Raw genomic sequence first — 15,205 nt, forward strand, 5'->3', positions numbered from 1 at the left:
TCAATAGAATTTTTTAATAAAAATATCCCTGTAGTTGTAACAACAACAACAAAAAATTCATAAGCCCAGTTTAACTGTATCAATATACTTACAAGGCTAAAACTGTATGCTAATTTACTTTTTAAACCTTCTAATGCACTCCAGTCAGAGTTTTCATTATCGCCCAATTACAATGGCGCTTCAAATCACGTGGTTTCATCTGCACATGCTACAAGCAAGCCCTGTTGTTTTCATTGCTGCCAGTGTTTTTATAGTTGCTGATTTTGTCAAACTTTCTGGTGTTTTAGCTACAATATTGTGATAATTCGCATGCGGAGTGACACCATGAGTTACTGCACTGGGTGATACCAACCCCGTGATGCCACTGGTGTCTCATCCCTCCTGCTGGCAGAACAATGGGAAGGAGAAAGCAAAATATTGACCATTCAAGAGTTGGGAGAAGAGGGATCAAGAAACTGATGGGTTTAAACCTATTCCGTTCTGGTGATTTGAATCCACCCAGCAGGTTGGAGAAGAAAGGCCCGGCAATCTACTTCCATAAAATTGTTGTTTGTTGCCACTAAGTCAAGTCTAACTCATGACAAGCCCATATGTGCAGAGTGGAAGTGCTCCATAGAGTTTTTAAGAAGCAGGTTGCCGGGCCTGTCTTCCAAGGTGCTTCTGGGTGGGTTCAAACTGCCAGCCTTTCAGCTAGTAGTCAAATGCTTAACCGTTTGTACCACCCAGGGCCTTTCTGTAAGATTACAGCCATTGAAAACCCTATGGAGCACAGTTCTGGTCTGACACACATGAGGTCACCATGAGTCAGAATCGAGTCCTTGGCAACGAGATTTTTATCCTGTCCTTACAACAGTTAGTCATCTTGAAAAGTGTCCTCTTAATAGTGACTGCCACTAGGACTGTGATCCATGTGACTTGCACCTTAGGATGATGGCCTTTGTCCCCCACATTATCAAATATGAACCAAAATAGGGTCTTAGTCAGGTGTACAGAGTGCCAACAAGCCATTGCTCCTGGAAAAGGACCTTTCCAAAGCAGCGCAGTAACCTCAGTCCAGTTTTGTTTCTTTGTATCTTAGTATCAGAGGGGCATTTGTTCACAGAAAAGACTGCAATTTTTAGTTTTTCAAGGAATAATAAATGCTTTTTTCTCCTTAGCACTTATCACCATAAATACATATTTACTTCTTTGTTTTTTCACTTAGCATAATGTTCCAAGGTTCATCCATGTTGTTGCATGCATCAGGACTTCGTTTTGGCTCTTTATGGCTGAGTAATATTCGTTTGTATGTATATGCCACATTTTGCTTATCTATCCATCTGTGAGGAAACCCTGGTGGCATAGTGGTCAAGTGCTACGGCTGCTAACCAAGAGGTCGGCAGCTGGAATCCGCCAGGCGCTCCTCGGAAACTCTACCGGTCATTTCTACTCTGTCCTGTAGAGTCGCTATGAGTCCAAATCGACTCGACGGCAGTGGGTTTTTTGGGATCCTTCTGTGGAGGGACACATTTTAGCTAGTGTGAATAGCTGCAATGAACATTGGTGTACAGGTTTCTGTTTGCCTTCTTGCTTTCAAAACTTCTGAGTGTGTACCTAGGATTGGGATTGCTGGATCATATAGTAGTTTTGTGTTTCATCTTTTTGATGAACCACCAAACTATTTTCCACAGTGCTCCATTTTGTGGAAACCTTAGTGATGTAGTGGTTAAGTGCTACTGTGGCTAACTAAAAGGAGGAATCCACCAGGCGCTCCTTGGAAACTCTGTAGGGCAGTTCTGCTCTGTCCTACAGGGTCACTATGAGTTGGAATCAACTGGACCTCAATGGGTTTGGTTGTTTGGGTTGGTACCATTTTGCATTCCCACCAGCAATGGATAAGTACTTTGTTTTGTTTTTTAATCTTCACTAGAATGCCCATTTAAGGATTAGAAGGGTACACTGCACACAGGAGGGACTGAATAAACCAATGTTGAATGCCAAAGTGAATAAAAATGTGGCACTGGAAAGAGCAACTGACTCCGGGTGAGAAGCCAGGCTCTGAGGTGGGGTGGGGGTAACCGAGAAGGTCTCCCCAGAAGAGCCCTCGAAGAAGGCACATTAGCCTGAAAGGACAAAATCCAACAGGGTCAAGGCCTGGGGAGGTGCTGAAGAATCCGGCTCACGAGGAGCGCTCCCAGACATTCCCAAAACGACGCTGGCTGCAGGGTCGGCCAGTCTTTGAGCCACACCAATAGCCAGCGCGGCCAGGGCCCGCGAGGACCGCAGGCAGCCAATGGCGGGGCTCGGCCCTCCCTGCCCCGCCTCAGCCTCCCCACGATTGGCTGTCTGTCCGGCGGCCTCGGGCCACGCCCCAGCGCCCTGGGCTTTTCCTGTCTGCTCTGCTAGTCTGTCTGTCCCTGGAGCTGGCGGTGAGTGTCGTTCGGTCCTGCGCGGCGGGGAGGGCGGCCCCGGGTGGGGTGGGCTCGCCCCGCGTCCCCTCGAGCTTTGCCCGCCCGGAGCCCCGCTGCTCCCGGCGGCCAGAACGCAGGGGTAGAGCAGCCAGCGCTCGGCGGCCCGGGGGGCTGGCGGCCGTGCCCGTCCCGGGGCCGCGCGAGGCACAGGCGCCGCGCCCAGGCCCGGAGGCTCCCGCCGGCGGCGCGGGGCGGCGCGGCGCGGCGACAAGGTTGCGCTTTGCTTCCCCAGGCCGGATCCGCGGCTACTTTGTGGCGGAGTCGGGGCCCGGCTCACCCGCGGCGGCAGGAGTCGGTCTGGGCCGACCTCGGGCTCCGGGAGTTTGTCGCAAACGTCTGCGGAGGTGCAGCGGCCTGAGCTCTGAGCGCAGGTAGGTCCCTGACCCTGAGCGAAGCGAACCGACCAGGCTCCGAGCGCGAGCACGTGGCCGATGGCGGCGGGAGGGTCCCAGGCACGTGTTTGGTGCCAAGGCCTGAATCCGGCTTTTCCTTCGGGAAAAGGACGTTTATACACACACGGCTCCACCCAGCAGAAAAGCTGTTTCCACTGCGATTTGAGAGCCTGAGGTCCACGGGGTTCTGATGAGAGGAGAGTGTAGGAAACAGTGAACGGGAGAACCTCATAAGCACAAATGCGAAGGCGCCCTTTCCTGTGCCCTTTTAAGGTTGCTGCAGTGCTTTAAGAGGCTAACACAGAAGGGTAAAGTAAGACTCCATAAAACCCAGAGAAGAGACTGGAGAACTCCTCTTTGGATCCTGTCTGGAGTCACAGCTGAACCAGAAGAAAATTTCCGTAGAATTTAAGCACCTGTCTTACTACATTCTTAAACAGCACTTAGCACAAGTGGTAAACTTTGTTTTGATGACTTAGGCAAAGTGTTGGCAGTTGACGCATGCTAGACTTTTCTGGATAGACTAGAGAGTTTTCTAGTAGATAAAGAGAATTTGGAAGCCTTGTTTTTTTTTCTTTTTTAAGGTAGAAAAATATAATGTTTCAAAGAATAAACTTTGGGTAATCATCATGTGTGCTTATGAACTAAAACTTTTTTTTAATTTCCTTTAGGTAGAAAACCACCGAGTTTTTAAACTGCAACATCTGCTGTGCTTTGCTGGCTTTCCATGGACATTTCAAGATGCTGTGTTATGGAGTGGTGTCTGTCTGGCTGTAGTGTCCAGCATCAATACACTGTAGGGTCAGCGCAGAGGTAGTTTATTGTATTGGTCACTAAGCTGTGTGCTGAGTCTTATGGTAGGTTCCTTACATTCGTCTTTCTATTTAATACACGTGGCATTTTACACATGAATAAACTCAAAAGGTAGATAACTTGCTAAGATTATAACACTACTGAAAAAGAGCAAGGCTTAGAACAGGGTATCTTGTATGCTACCTTTCACATAAAACAAGGGGAGATAAAAATTCACATATATATCTGCTTATTTTGCAAATAGAAATTCAGGAAGGATAAAACAGCAGCTAATGAAAGTGGTTACATGTAAGGGGGTGGGTGACTAGGAGTTGAAGGGAATATGGCAGGCAGTGAGATTTCTACCCCCTTTTGAGTTTTGATGTACACAAATGTCCTACATTGTCACACTGATAGCTTGTTCACACAGAGAAAAATGATTGTTTTAAGTTACTTTAAAAAAAAAAAAAAAACAGTACTCTGGGTATATCCTTAGAGATGAATTTATTATTCATAGTAACGTTGATGTGAAAAGAAGGTACGAAATGGAAACTTCCATTGGCACACAACAGTATGGAAAGGTTTGTCCTATTTCTGTACCTACCTATGTGTGTTAGGAAAAACTCTTGGATTGAAACTAGAGAAGTTCCAAAGAAGCCATTATAAGATAGGCAGTATAGAGTGTGGTGTATGGGTCATAATTAGGTGTTAATTCGTGTAAAGAGGTAGATGAAGGACCCAGCATGCTGAATTAGACAGGATGGTGGAAGTGGTAAGCATTTGGAAAAAGAAATTTTTATATTCTAATTTCTTGACACAATCTCAGTTTTTCTTCTGTAAAATGAAGACAAACAGTAAAGGATAGATAGGGCCAGTACTGAGCCCTGAGGGACCTTTTCAGGTAACACAGTGAGTTTATTATTAATTTCATTTCAGGAAAAGGCTAATTACTGGACCCTGAATTCAGTGCTCAAAGGTCCTTCTGTTAAAGAAGTCTCTTCTGACTACCATGTTTAGAGTTGTAAACTTTTCTCCCACCCCTTTTACCCTTTTTATCCTTCCCGGAATCTGTCACCTTGAGACAAACTATATTGTTTATTTGTATGTCTATTGTCTGTTCTGTCTAGAGTATAAGTTTCACAATGGCAGGTGTATTTATTGAAGGATGAAGAAGACGGTTGTGGTGAGGATTATATAATGCATGTAAAGCCTTAGAGTTGGCCATGGACATTACTCAACTAAATGTAAGATCAAGTTCACTCATAGCCAGCTAGCAGGTTTTGAACTTTGTCATTAGCTGTTGTCAGATGTAAGTTTTTCAAAACTTTTAAATATTATTATACCATTTGGAATGGCTTACTTGTTTCCCTTTTTAAGTATTCAGGTACACACATATTTACTTAGCCCTTTACAATATCAATTACTACCAAAATTGAGAGACGTGGCTATAAGACTAGAATGCAAATTACTGGAATTTTAGAAAATAGCTATTGGACAGATAAGGTCTGATTTTTTTTTTTTTTTTAATCATATGAAGCATAAGTGATCTTGAGATGTGATGAGCCACACAACATTGGGTTAAAAGTTGACTATCTTTTGAGACTGTAGCTTTATTGCTCCCATAAGTAAAGTCTGTAGGGAATAAAAAGTCACAAAAAACAGTCTCAAAAATTACTGATGATGGACACAGGCATTTTTGATATTTGAAACTCTTAAGCTATTTTGTAAAAAGAAATCTTTCCATCATTATGCAGCAGAGCACAAAATAAATTGTTTGGCAAACAAGTTTATTGGCCAGCCCTAAAGGATCACCAGATGTTTTAACAATTCATTGAATTATTTGTCAACATATCTTTACCAAGACTCTTAATGAAAGATACGTTAAGGCAATTGTAACCAACTCTGTTAAGATTAAATCCCTTGAATGATGGGATTTGATGAATGGGAAATGATGAATGATTTGAACATTCTAACCTATAAACAGAATTAAGAGGGCTCCCCAGAAGACATTGTTTTTAAATGTTTCATTCAGTATTTGATACACTGTAGAAGTTTTGGATTAATGAATGGAAAGTTAAACATCAGAGTTCCCAGGTAATGTTGATGGTACTGGGAGAAGATTATAAAATTATCAGCTAACACTTCCTTAGTGCTTAATATGTGCCAGGCAAGGCTGTAATTTATCTGGTGTATTATAAATAAATGCTGTATGTCTTAAATTCAAATGTCTGGTCTGTTACTAACCTAACAGGTTTTTATTCTAGCATCCACCCTTTTGTTTTCTTAAACTTATATGCAGTGACTCCTGATAGTCATTATCCATAAATTTCATTTCAGGAGAGTAAAGAGGATTTTACAAAAACTTGCTATAAAAATGGGTGTTGGATGTGATAGGGTTGGGTACCACTGACATTAATCCCAGGTAATTCTCTAAAATCCGCTCTCCATCCCAGTAACACTAGGATTCCGAACCCCCACCCCCTAGGTTGTAAGATATAAAGCACAGTGCACCTGTCCGAAGCATGAGAACCTGTGATTGGGCTCCATGATTCAGTTGCCTGTGTGCCTTAGAATACCACCGTGATTATTTAGCAATTCCATAGTCCAAACTGGGTCCAGCTCCAGCAGAAGGCTTTCTGTCTGGAAGATCCTTGTCATCAATCTTCCCTTTTGTCTAGGAGCTTCTCAGAACAGCGACCCCAGGTCCAAAGGATGCACTCCACTCCTAGCACTTCTCTCTTGGTGGCATGAGGTCCCTCCCCTGGCTCAGTGAGCAGGGGACACAATACAATCCAATACACACAAGTTCTAGTTTTTGCAGGTTTTACTGTACATTTAGTAATTAGAATTCTACTGTGAGGCAGATCTTTTATCTATCACCATGGATTTTTGGATATATACAGTATTCTTAGGGTTATAATCCAATACTTTCATTATTTATACTGTTGCTGAAATTGTTGCAGCTTTGGGCTTCGGGAGCTCTTTCAGGTGAACTCCTGTGTCCTGACATGTCTCTCCCTCTCTCTCTCCCCCTTTTCCCGTCCTCTCTCTTTTTAGAACTTCCTTATTTTCTGGTGCTTTAAGATGCTCCAGACATCTTGTAATTTCCCTGCCCCAGCCTTAAAATCAGCCATTTCTCCTGGATCTTTGTACTGAAAAGTGGTGTTTAGAAACCAAGGCACAAGATGCACTAGTTGCTGCTAGGGTGTCACTGCTTCTAGGCCCTCTCAGTGGGCAAACCTAGGAAATACATGTCTGTATACTAACCCATGTACACACACATATATATTTCTGGGTCTAGGTATGTATGAAATGAGCTCATACTAATCTCTCCAACTCTAATCTAGCACCAGCATTCATTCTAGCCTTCTACTCCTTACTTATTTATAACTTCTTTCTTAGACTCTGAGAAACCTATCTCCTATTATTTACTATTCATTTACTTATTTGTTCACACTAGTGTATGTGCAAAGTAGTTACAGATTGCTAACTTGTACACCTATAAGAAACAAATTTACCAACTGTAGTACAAACCAGTTGCTGCCAAGTCTATTCCAACTTTCAGTTACCCCATATGTTACAGAGTAGAATGGCTCCATAGGGTTTTCTTGTCTGTAGTCTTTATGGAAGCAGATCACCAGGCCTTTCTTCTGTGGCACTGCTGGGTGGGATCCAATCTCCAGTTTAGATTACTAGTCAAATACAAACTCTGCCACCTTAACTGTAGTGCAGTGTTTGTCTTCTGTCTTTAGCTTTACATTATCCAGTCAAAACACTTTTCAAAGTTAATTAGGTCAGCTCCCAGATTTACTCATATAAAATGATAACTTATAAACTAATTGCCAGGAAAATATCCGGTAAGAATTGGCATTTAAAAAGCTCAATTCATAATTCTGTGGCCATTTCAGAATAAACCTCTTTAAAGACTGATCCGTCATTGGAATCTAGGTAATCCAGATACAAAACGCAAGAGAAGAAAATCGCTTCATTCTCTGAAATCATTTAAGGTTGGTTCCTCCTTCAATTCCTCCAAAACTAAACAGGTGGACTGTTGGAGAACAAATACTTATTATTCTGCTGGTCATTACATTGTGACCTTACAGAAGACAGAGTTTAAATGTAGCAATCTTAAAGTTAACAACCATCAGTCAATACCACTGCAAAGAAATACTGCAAGGGAGCAGTGTCTGCATTACCTTGCAACAATTCTGCAACATGTAGCTTCCTTTCAAACCCAGAGATCTGGAAAACCAAAGATGAAGTAAATGCCGTTCAACATACAAAATTATAATATATAGCAAATTACAACTGTGGGGAAATACATACAGTAAAAATAATTGTTACAGGGAGAAAAATGAGGATGATTTTCTCTATTTTTCAAAATGGGTACTGTAGGATTTAAAATTTAATTTTTGGAAGAGAGATTTGTGGTGATGGAATTATTTTGTATCTTCATTGTGGTGGTGGTTACAAAAATATTAACATACGAAAAATGGCACAGAACTGTGGAATATTGGTACACATGTTATGCCAATGTCTTACAGTTCTGTGCCATAACACGTGTTATACCAATGTTAGTTTCTTGGTTTTGATATTATACTATAGTTACTTCCATTGGGAAATCTACATGAAGGGTCCATGGGATCTCTCTGTACTATCTTTGCCACTTTCTGTGAATCTATAATTACCTCAATAAAAAAGTTTAAAAAACTAATGACATTTTAAAGCTTCAAATTAAACTTTATATTACATATATATATTTATATGCGTATATGCAATATATGGGAAACCCTGGTGGCATAGTGGTTAAGTGCTACAGCTGCTAACCAAAGATCAGCAGTTGAAATCTACCAGCTGCTCCTTGGAAACCATATGGGGCGGTTCTACTCTGTCCTATAAGGTCACTATGAGTCAGAATCCACTCGATGGCAACAGGTTTGGGTTTTGTTTTGTTTTGTTTTGTTTTGTTTGTATGCAACATATATAATATAATCTATTTTTGGTTGCCTTGTTTTAAAAAAAATGGGTTTCAAATGACTCCCTGTGACTGTCACTCTGAGACACCCTTTAAACCTAGAACCAAGCCTTTCGCCTGAGATCATCTTTTAGCAAAATGGCACAGTGGCACACAAAATAAAGGATTTTACCTGTACAATTGGTGCTGTACTTAAAGATCATCAGTATGAGACCAAAGGGTCAACAATTACTCAAAGGCAAAGATGAGAAGATAAGGGGGTAGGGAAATTAGAGTACTGGAAAGGGAACAAACAAAACACAAAGAGAACAGTGACACATTGTGATAACTGCAAATAATGTCACTGAACAATTTGTATGGGAACTGATGTGGAAATGCTGGTTAACAAAACAAACAACAATAAAAATGATTGTGTAAAAAATATATATATGTAGGTTAGGAGGTTTCAAAAGACAATGGGTAGAAATAGAAACTAAGGCATAGTGTTTTTGAGAAACACCATATAAACTAAATGTTTACTGTTGAAATAGTAAAGCTCTTATATAGACCACCAGACATACTTCCTCCTGGTGGGCCCTGCTGCTCATGTGTAATGCTTGTTGAGTGAATGAATGAAAGGATGAGTGTACAGAGCTGGGCTGGGCCTTATGTTATCATCTCCCCAAAACAGATGGAATGCCGATGGCGAGATTAGTTCTGAACTAGAATCAAGGTCACTTTTTACATTTCATTTCCCTGCCTCCATTCCACGTCCCACTATTCTTTAGAACACAAGTTTTCACTGAGTTCTCTTACCTAAACCTACTTTGTTATTTCAAATTCGAGGGTAGGGTTGGAAGGAGATGGTCACTTCTAACTATTTCTTTTCCTCTTAAGACCAAAAGGGGTACGGGTACAGAATATCAACTGGCACTGCTTGGTTTACTTGACCTTAAGTTTAGTCTTCTGGTTAGGAAAACATTATTTCTAATACAAGATTCATTTTAAACTAAAGCTTGTTCAATATCTGGACCCTAAATTTAGTTGCTAGGACTTTATCCTCTTTTTTTTTCAGGAAGAGAAAACAAAACTGTTAGGTGCTGTTAAGTCTGCTCCGACTCATAGCAACCCTATGTACGACAGAATGAAACATTGCCCGGTCCTGCTCCTTCCTCAAAATTGTTGCTATGTTTGAGCCCATTGTTGCAGCCAGGGTGTCAATCCATTTCATTGAGGGTCTTCTGCTGTTTTGTGGACCTTGTACGTTACCAAGCATGACGTCCTTTGGTCCCTTCTGACAACATGTCCAAAGCACGTAAGATGAGGTTTCGCCATCCTCCCTTCTAAGGAGCGTTCTGGCTGTACTTCTTCCAAGACAGATTTGTTCTTTCTGCTAGCAGTCCATGGTATATTCAATATTCTTTGCCTACACCATAATTCAAAGGCATTAATTCTTCAATCTTCCTTATTCATTGTCCAGCTTTCCTGTGCATATAAGGTGATTGAAAATATAATGGCTTGGGTCAGGCACACCTTAATCCACAAGGTGATATCTTTGCTTTTTAACACTTTAAAGAGGTCTTTGCAGCAGATTTGCCCAGGGCAGTACATCGTTTGATTTCTTGACTACCACTTCCATGGTGTTGATCGTGGATCCAAGTAAAATGAAATCCCTGACAATTTCAACCTTATCTCTGTTTATCATGATGTTGCTTATTGGTCCAGTTATGAGGATTTTTGTTTTCTTGATATTGAAATATAATCCATACTGAAGGCTGTAGTGTTTTTAACTATACATATATATAAACCAAACTCATGGCCGTCAATTCTGACTCATAGTGACCCTATAGGACAGAGTAGAACTGCCCCATACGGTTTCCAAGGAGTTCCCGGTGGATTTGAATGGCTGACCTTTTGCTTAGCAGCTGAACTCTTAACCACTGCACCACTAGGGTTTCCTTTTTAACTGTAATACACAAAAATTCTCAGTACACATTTGACCTCATTTTTCTTTTGTCCTGAAGTTAGATAACTGTGAAAAGAACCTTAAACAACCCTCTATAAAGGGAATATGTAACAGGTTACAATTCAGGATACTGTTCTTAGGGTAGCCTCTTCTCAGCCATGCCTCTACCCTGCTGGGGCAAGTGTTACCAAGCCCTTTAGCTCCACCAATAAGAACCCATCCCCCACACACATTCCTGCAGTAAGCCTAGGCCCGCACTCAGCCCTCTCTTCTGTGGGTCTGTGAGCCTAGCTCCACCAAGTGCCCGGAGGCACCCCACTCCACCAGCAAGCCTCTTGCCCAAAGGTACTCAGCTCTTTGGGTCCATGGGTCACCAAGCCCCACCACAGCTCTATACACCTAGAACTCTAGAGAAATTGAGGCAAGCAGGTGACATCACCCATCACTCCTCATTCACTGATAACTTCAGCACTTGGCTCAACGTCTTCCTTTTCATTCCTAGTTCTGTATCTTAAGGAGCCCCTGGGTGAGCAAACAGTTAAGTGCTAGACCATGAACCAAAATGTTGGTGGTCCGAACCCACCCAGAGGCACCTCAGAAGGTTATAACCTTGAAAGCCCTATGCAATGCAGTTCTACTCTGCACACATGAGGTCATCATGAATCAGAATCAACTGGATGGCAGCTGGTTTGGTTTCATTCTAAACCAGCTGCCATTAGCCATTAGTGTTAGTGATCTGCTATTCACTTTAGCTAGCTATTCTCATATAGCCTTGACCTTATTGTCACCATTAATTCCACTTTCTGGAATTAATGACCACCCCCTCAATCCATTCTTTGATTTTATCATACTTATAGTCTCACCGTAGGTATTCTTCAACCTTATTGTGGTGTCTCCACTCCATTGAACCTACCACTTTCACGCTGTTGGTTATCCCCTTATTCCCTCTTCTCACAGCTTAGATGTCATCATTATGGAATAACGATTTAGTGACTATTGTTATAGTCAGTCCTTGCTAACATTCTTTTCTATTTTCTCACTTTTCCCTCCACTCTATTCACCTTACAAACCACTGCTTCTTCTAGCCTGGACTACTGCCACCTGCTTTAATAGCCCCCCCACCCCCCCACCCCTCGCCAAATCCATTATTTGTGCATCAGGCAAAGGGGACTTTTAAAAATATAAATTTGCTGTTGTTAGCTACCATCAAGTCGGTCTGTGACTCATGGTGACTCCATGCACAACAGAACAGAACGCTGCCTGGTCCTGTGCCATTCCCATGAATGTTGCCAATTGGACTGTTGTGATCCATAGGGTTTTCATTGGCTGATTTTTGGAAGTAGATCATCAGGCCTTTCTTCCCTGTCTTAGACTGGAACCTCCACTGAAACCTGTTCAGCAGCACAGCAACACGCAGTCCTCCACTGACAGGTGGGTAGTGGCTGTGTCTGAGGTGCATTGGCCGGGAGTAAAACCCAGGTCTTCGGCATGGAAGGCAGGAATTCTACCAATGAACCCATAATCCTCTTGTTTAAAAGTCTCTAAGGGCTTCCCATTGTTGTTGTTGTTAGTTGCCATCAAGTCAGTTCTGACTTATGGTGACTCCATGTGTGCAGAGTAAAATAAAACCCAAACTCCTTACTTGGCCTGTAAGACCCTGTAAAATCAGCTGCTTTAACTCCCCAAGTTTGTTCCCCTCTTGGGGCCTTTGCTGTAGCTGTTTCCCCTCTCTAGAATGTTTACCCTGCCCCTGTCTTCACATGGCTGGGTTCACCTTCTCACTCCAGTCTCAGTGTATTGTCTCCTTTGACAGATTTCCCTTGTCTGAACCCCCAATCTACAGAAGCACTGCAGTCCTTCACTTCATAGCACTTCACGCTACCTAGTATTTTCTCTTTCCCTTCTAGAATGAATGAGGGGTCGTGGGTGCCATAGCCATCACTGAATGTAGGAGCTTTTGAATTGAGAATAGAAGTGATCCCTTGTCCTCTTGTAATCTCATTTGTGTTTTCAAATTGAATGATTTCTTTATTATTCACTTATTTATTCACCAACAGCCAACAAGCATTACTTGAATACTTACTATGAGCCAGTATTATTGTAGGTATTGGACATATAGCATTAAGCAAGACAGACATAATGTTTACATTCTAGCAAGAGGAGACAAAACATACACAAACAGTAAAGCAGTGCTTTGATAACTGCTCTATTGAAAATAAAAACAGGGCGATGTGCTTCAGTGTGGCTGGTAAACTACCTTTCAGACAGCAGGGCAGAGCTCTTAAGTGAAGGCTCTGATCTTGATAAGCTACTTTCTTGCTGTGGATTGGGATGGTGATGTAATTTTGCTGGGACTTGGTTCCCTTGCTGTAAAGTGGAAACAGTAATTACAGAAACTATCTCATTGAGTTATTGTTAGATTATGAGTTTTGCATAGAAAGTGTCAGAAAGTGACACACAGAAAAAAAATTTAACAAAGTTTTTATTATTACTTTTAAACCAAGAACTCATAAGGCATCTCAGAAGAAGAAACGTTAAAGCTGAGGTCTAAAGGAAAAGAAGAATCCAATCTTGTGAAGATGGTAGTTGGAGAGAACATCCCAGGCAGAAAAAACAGCTGAGTCTTTACTCAGGTGAGAGCCAGCTCTTGATGCTGTAACTACAGAAGTTGTCGTTTCCAGATTATAGGGACCCACTCGGCTGGAAACTTAAAAGTTGGAGGTTCGAGCCTATCCAGAGGTGCCTGGTGGAGAAAAAGGCCTGGCGATCTACTTCCAAAAAAGTCACCCCTTGACAACGTTATGTAGCACAGTTCTACTGTGACACACATAGGGTTTCCATGAGTCGGAATCATCTCAATGACAACTGTTTTGTTAATTATATTTAGAATCTTCCGTATGAAATTAAAATTACATTAAAATTGAAATTGTACAACATATACATTTATAGAATCATAAATAAATAGATATATATCTAATTAGCCTCAACCTTCAAAACTTATTCTTACCTACGTAATCATCCAGTGTTTATTTTTTTCCCTATCTACCCTCATCTTTTATGCCTGAAAACTCACTCTGTCTGAGAACATGCTCTCCAATTGCTCAATTCCTTTTTTCAAAGTCTCCCAGTAATAACATTAAAAGCTTAAATGGTACTATGTAGCAGAAACTGTACTCGATATTTTTAACTCATGTAATCGTCCCAACCCTATGAGGCAGATGATATTTTTTTTCTGTTATGCTTTAGATGAAGGTTTACAGAGCAAATTAGTTTCTCATTAAACAATTAATATACATTGTTTTGTGACATTGGTTGCCAACCCTGTGACATGTCAACACTCTCCCCTTCTTGACCTTGGGTTCCCCTTTTCCGTTCATCCAGCTTTCCTGTCCCCTCCTTCCTTCTCATCCTTGCCCCTGGGCTGGTGTGCCCATTTAGTCTCATATATCTGGTTGAGCTGCATGTATTATTGTTTGTTTTAGGGACCTGTCTAATCTTTGGCTGAAGGGTGAACCTCAGGAGTAACTTCAGTACCAAGTTAAAAGGGTGTCCGGGGGCCATAGTCTCAGGGTTTCTCTAGTCTCTAACAGACCAGTAAGTCAGGTTTTTTTTTGTGAGTTTGAATTTTGTTCTGAGGTAGATACTATTATTAACACCATTTTATAGAAGAATAAATGAAGAGAGGTTAAATAACCTCCCAAGGTTCCAAGTTACTAAGTGGTGGGAGCCAGGATTAGTACCCAAGCAGCCTGCCCTAGAGACCATTTTCTGAAACCACTCTACCCAGTCTGGTTAATAACTAAACAAGTAAATATATGCCAAATCGTTTGTTGTTTAAGTATTTTATATTTTGTAGCTGTTATAAATAGAGTCTCCTGTTTTTCAGCAGGTTATTACCTGTTACACAATGATCCTACTGAATTTTGTCTATTCTTCTTGCCACTAACTTATTTCTATATTTCCAGGATTTTTTTTTTTTTTAGCCGATTCCTTTGGATTTTCTAGGTATACCAATCTCATCACCTGCAAATAATGGTGCTTCTCACTTTTTCGTGTGTAATTACAAAAAAAATAATTACAAAGCCATATTAAATAATAATTATGTTAGTGGGAGTTACTTTTTTTTTTTTTGTCCTAAAATTAAAGAAAATGTGTCTAGGGTTTATTATTTGATCTAATTGCATAAAAGTTTGCTTTTACATATTTGAATGTATTCATCTTTTCCCTGATAGGAGCACCCATTTCCTTAATAACAGCAGGCAGATCAGAGATCTCCAACCTCCACCCCAAAGTTAAATTGTAATTATTCTGGCTAGAAGATCTTGAAAACTTGAAAAATGAATGTAATTCTGCTAAGTTGGGTTTGAAGCAATGGGGAACCTAAGGTTGTACCAGTTGACGTCAAGCCGATTCCAACTCATGGCAACCCCTTGTGTGTCACAGTAGAATCGTGCTTCATAGAGCTTTCAATGGCTAACTTTTCAGAAGTAAATCTCCAGGCTTTTCTTCCAAGGCACCTCTGGGTTGACTTGAATCTCCTTTGGGTTAGCAGTGGAGCGTGTCAACTCTTTGCAAGATCCAGGGAGGTGGAGATTGTCAGGAAAGGAAAGTGAGCTTTAGATGAAATAGTATTTGCTTATTAATTATTTAG

At 41.3% G+C, this 15,205-nt stretch overlaps 1 non-coding gene across 1 annotated transcript; it reads left to right on the top strand.

Moving 5' to 3' along the window:
* Positions 1-3,102: 3,102 nt before the first annotated feature.
* LOC126077638 (small nucleolar RNA SNORA26) lies at positions 3,103-3,224 on the top strand. Its single transcript, XR_007517807.1, has one exon. It is a non-coding gene; the product is annotated as a small nucleolar RNA SNORA26 (small nucleolar RNA).
* The last annotated feature ends 11,981 nt before the right edge of the window (positions 3,225-15,205 follow it).

Source organism: Elephas maximus, chromosome 5 (assembly GCF_024166365.1).
Source record: "Elephas maximus indicus isolate mEleMax1 chromosome 5, mEleMax1 primary haplotype, whole genome shotgun sequence".
In the NCBI taxonomy this organism is placed as follows: domain Eukaryota; kingdom Metazoa; phylum Chordata; class Mammalia; order Proboscidea; family Elephantidae; genus Elephas; species Elephas maximus.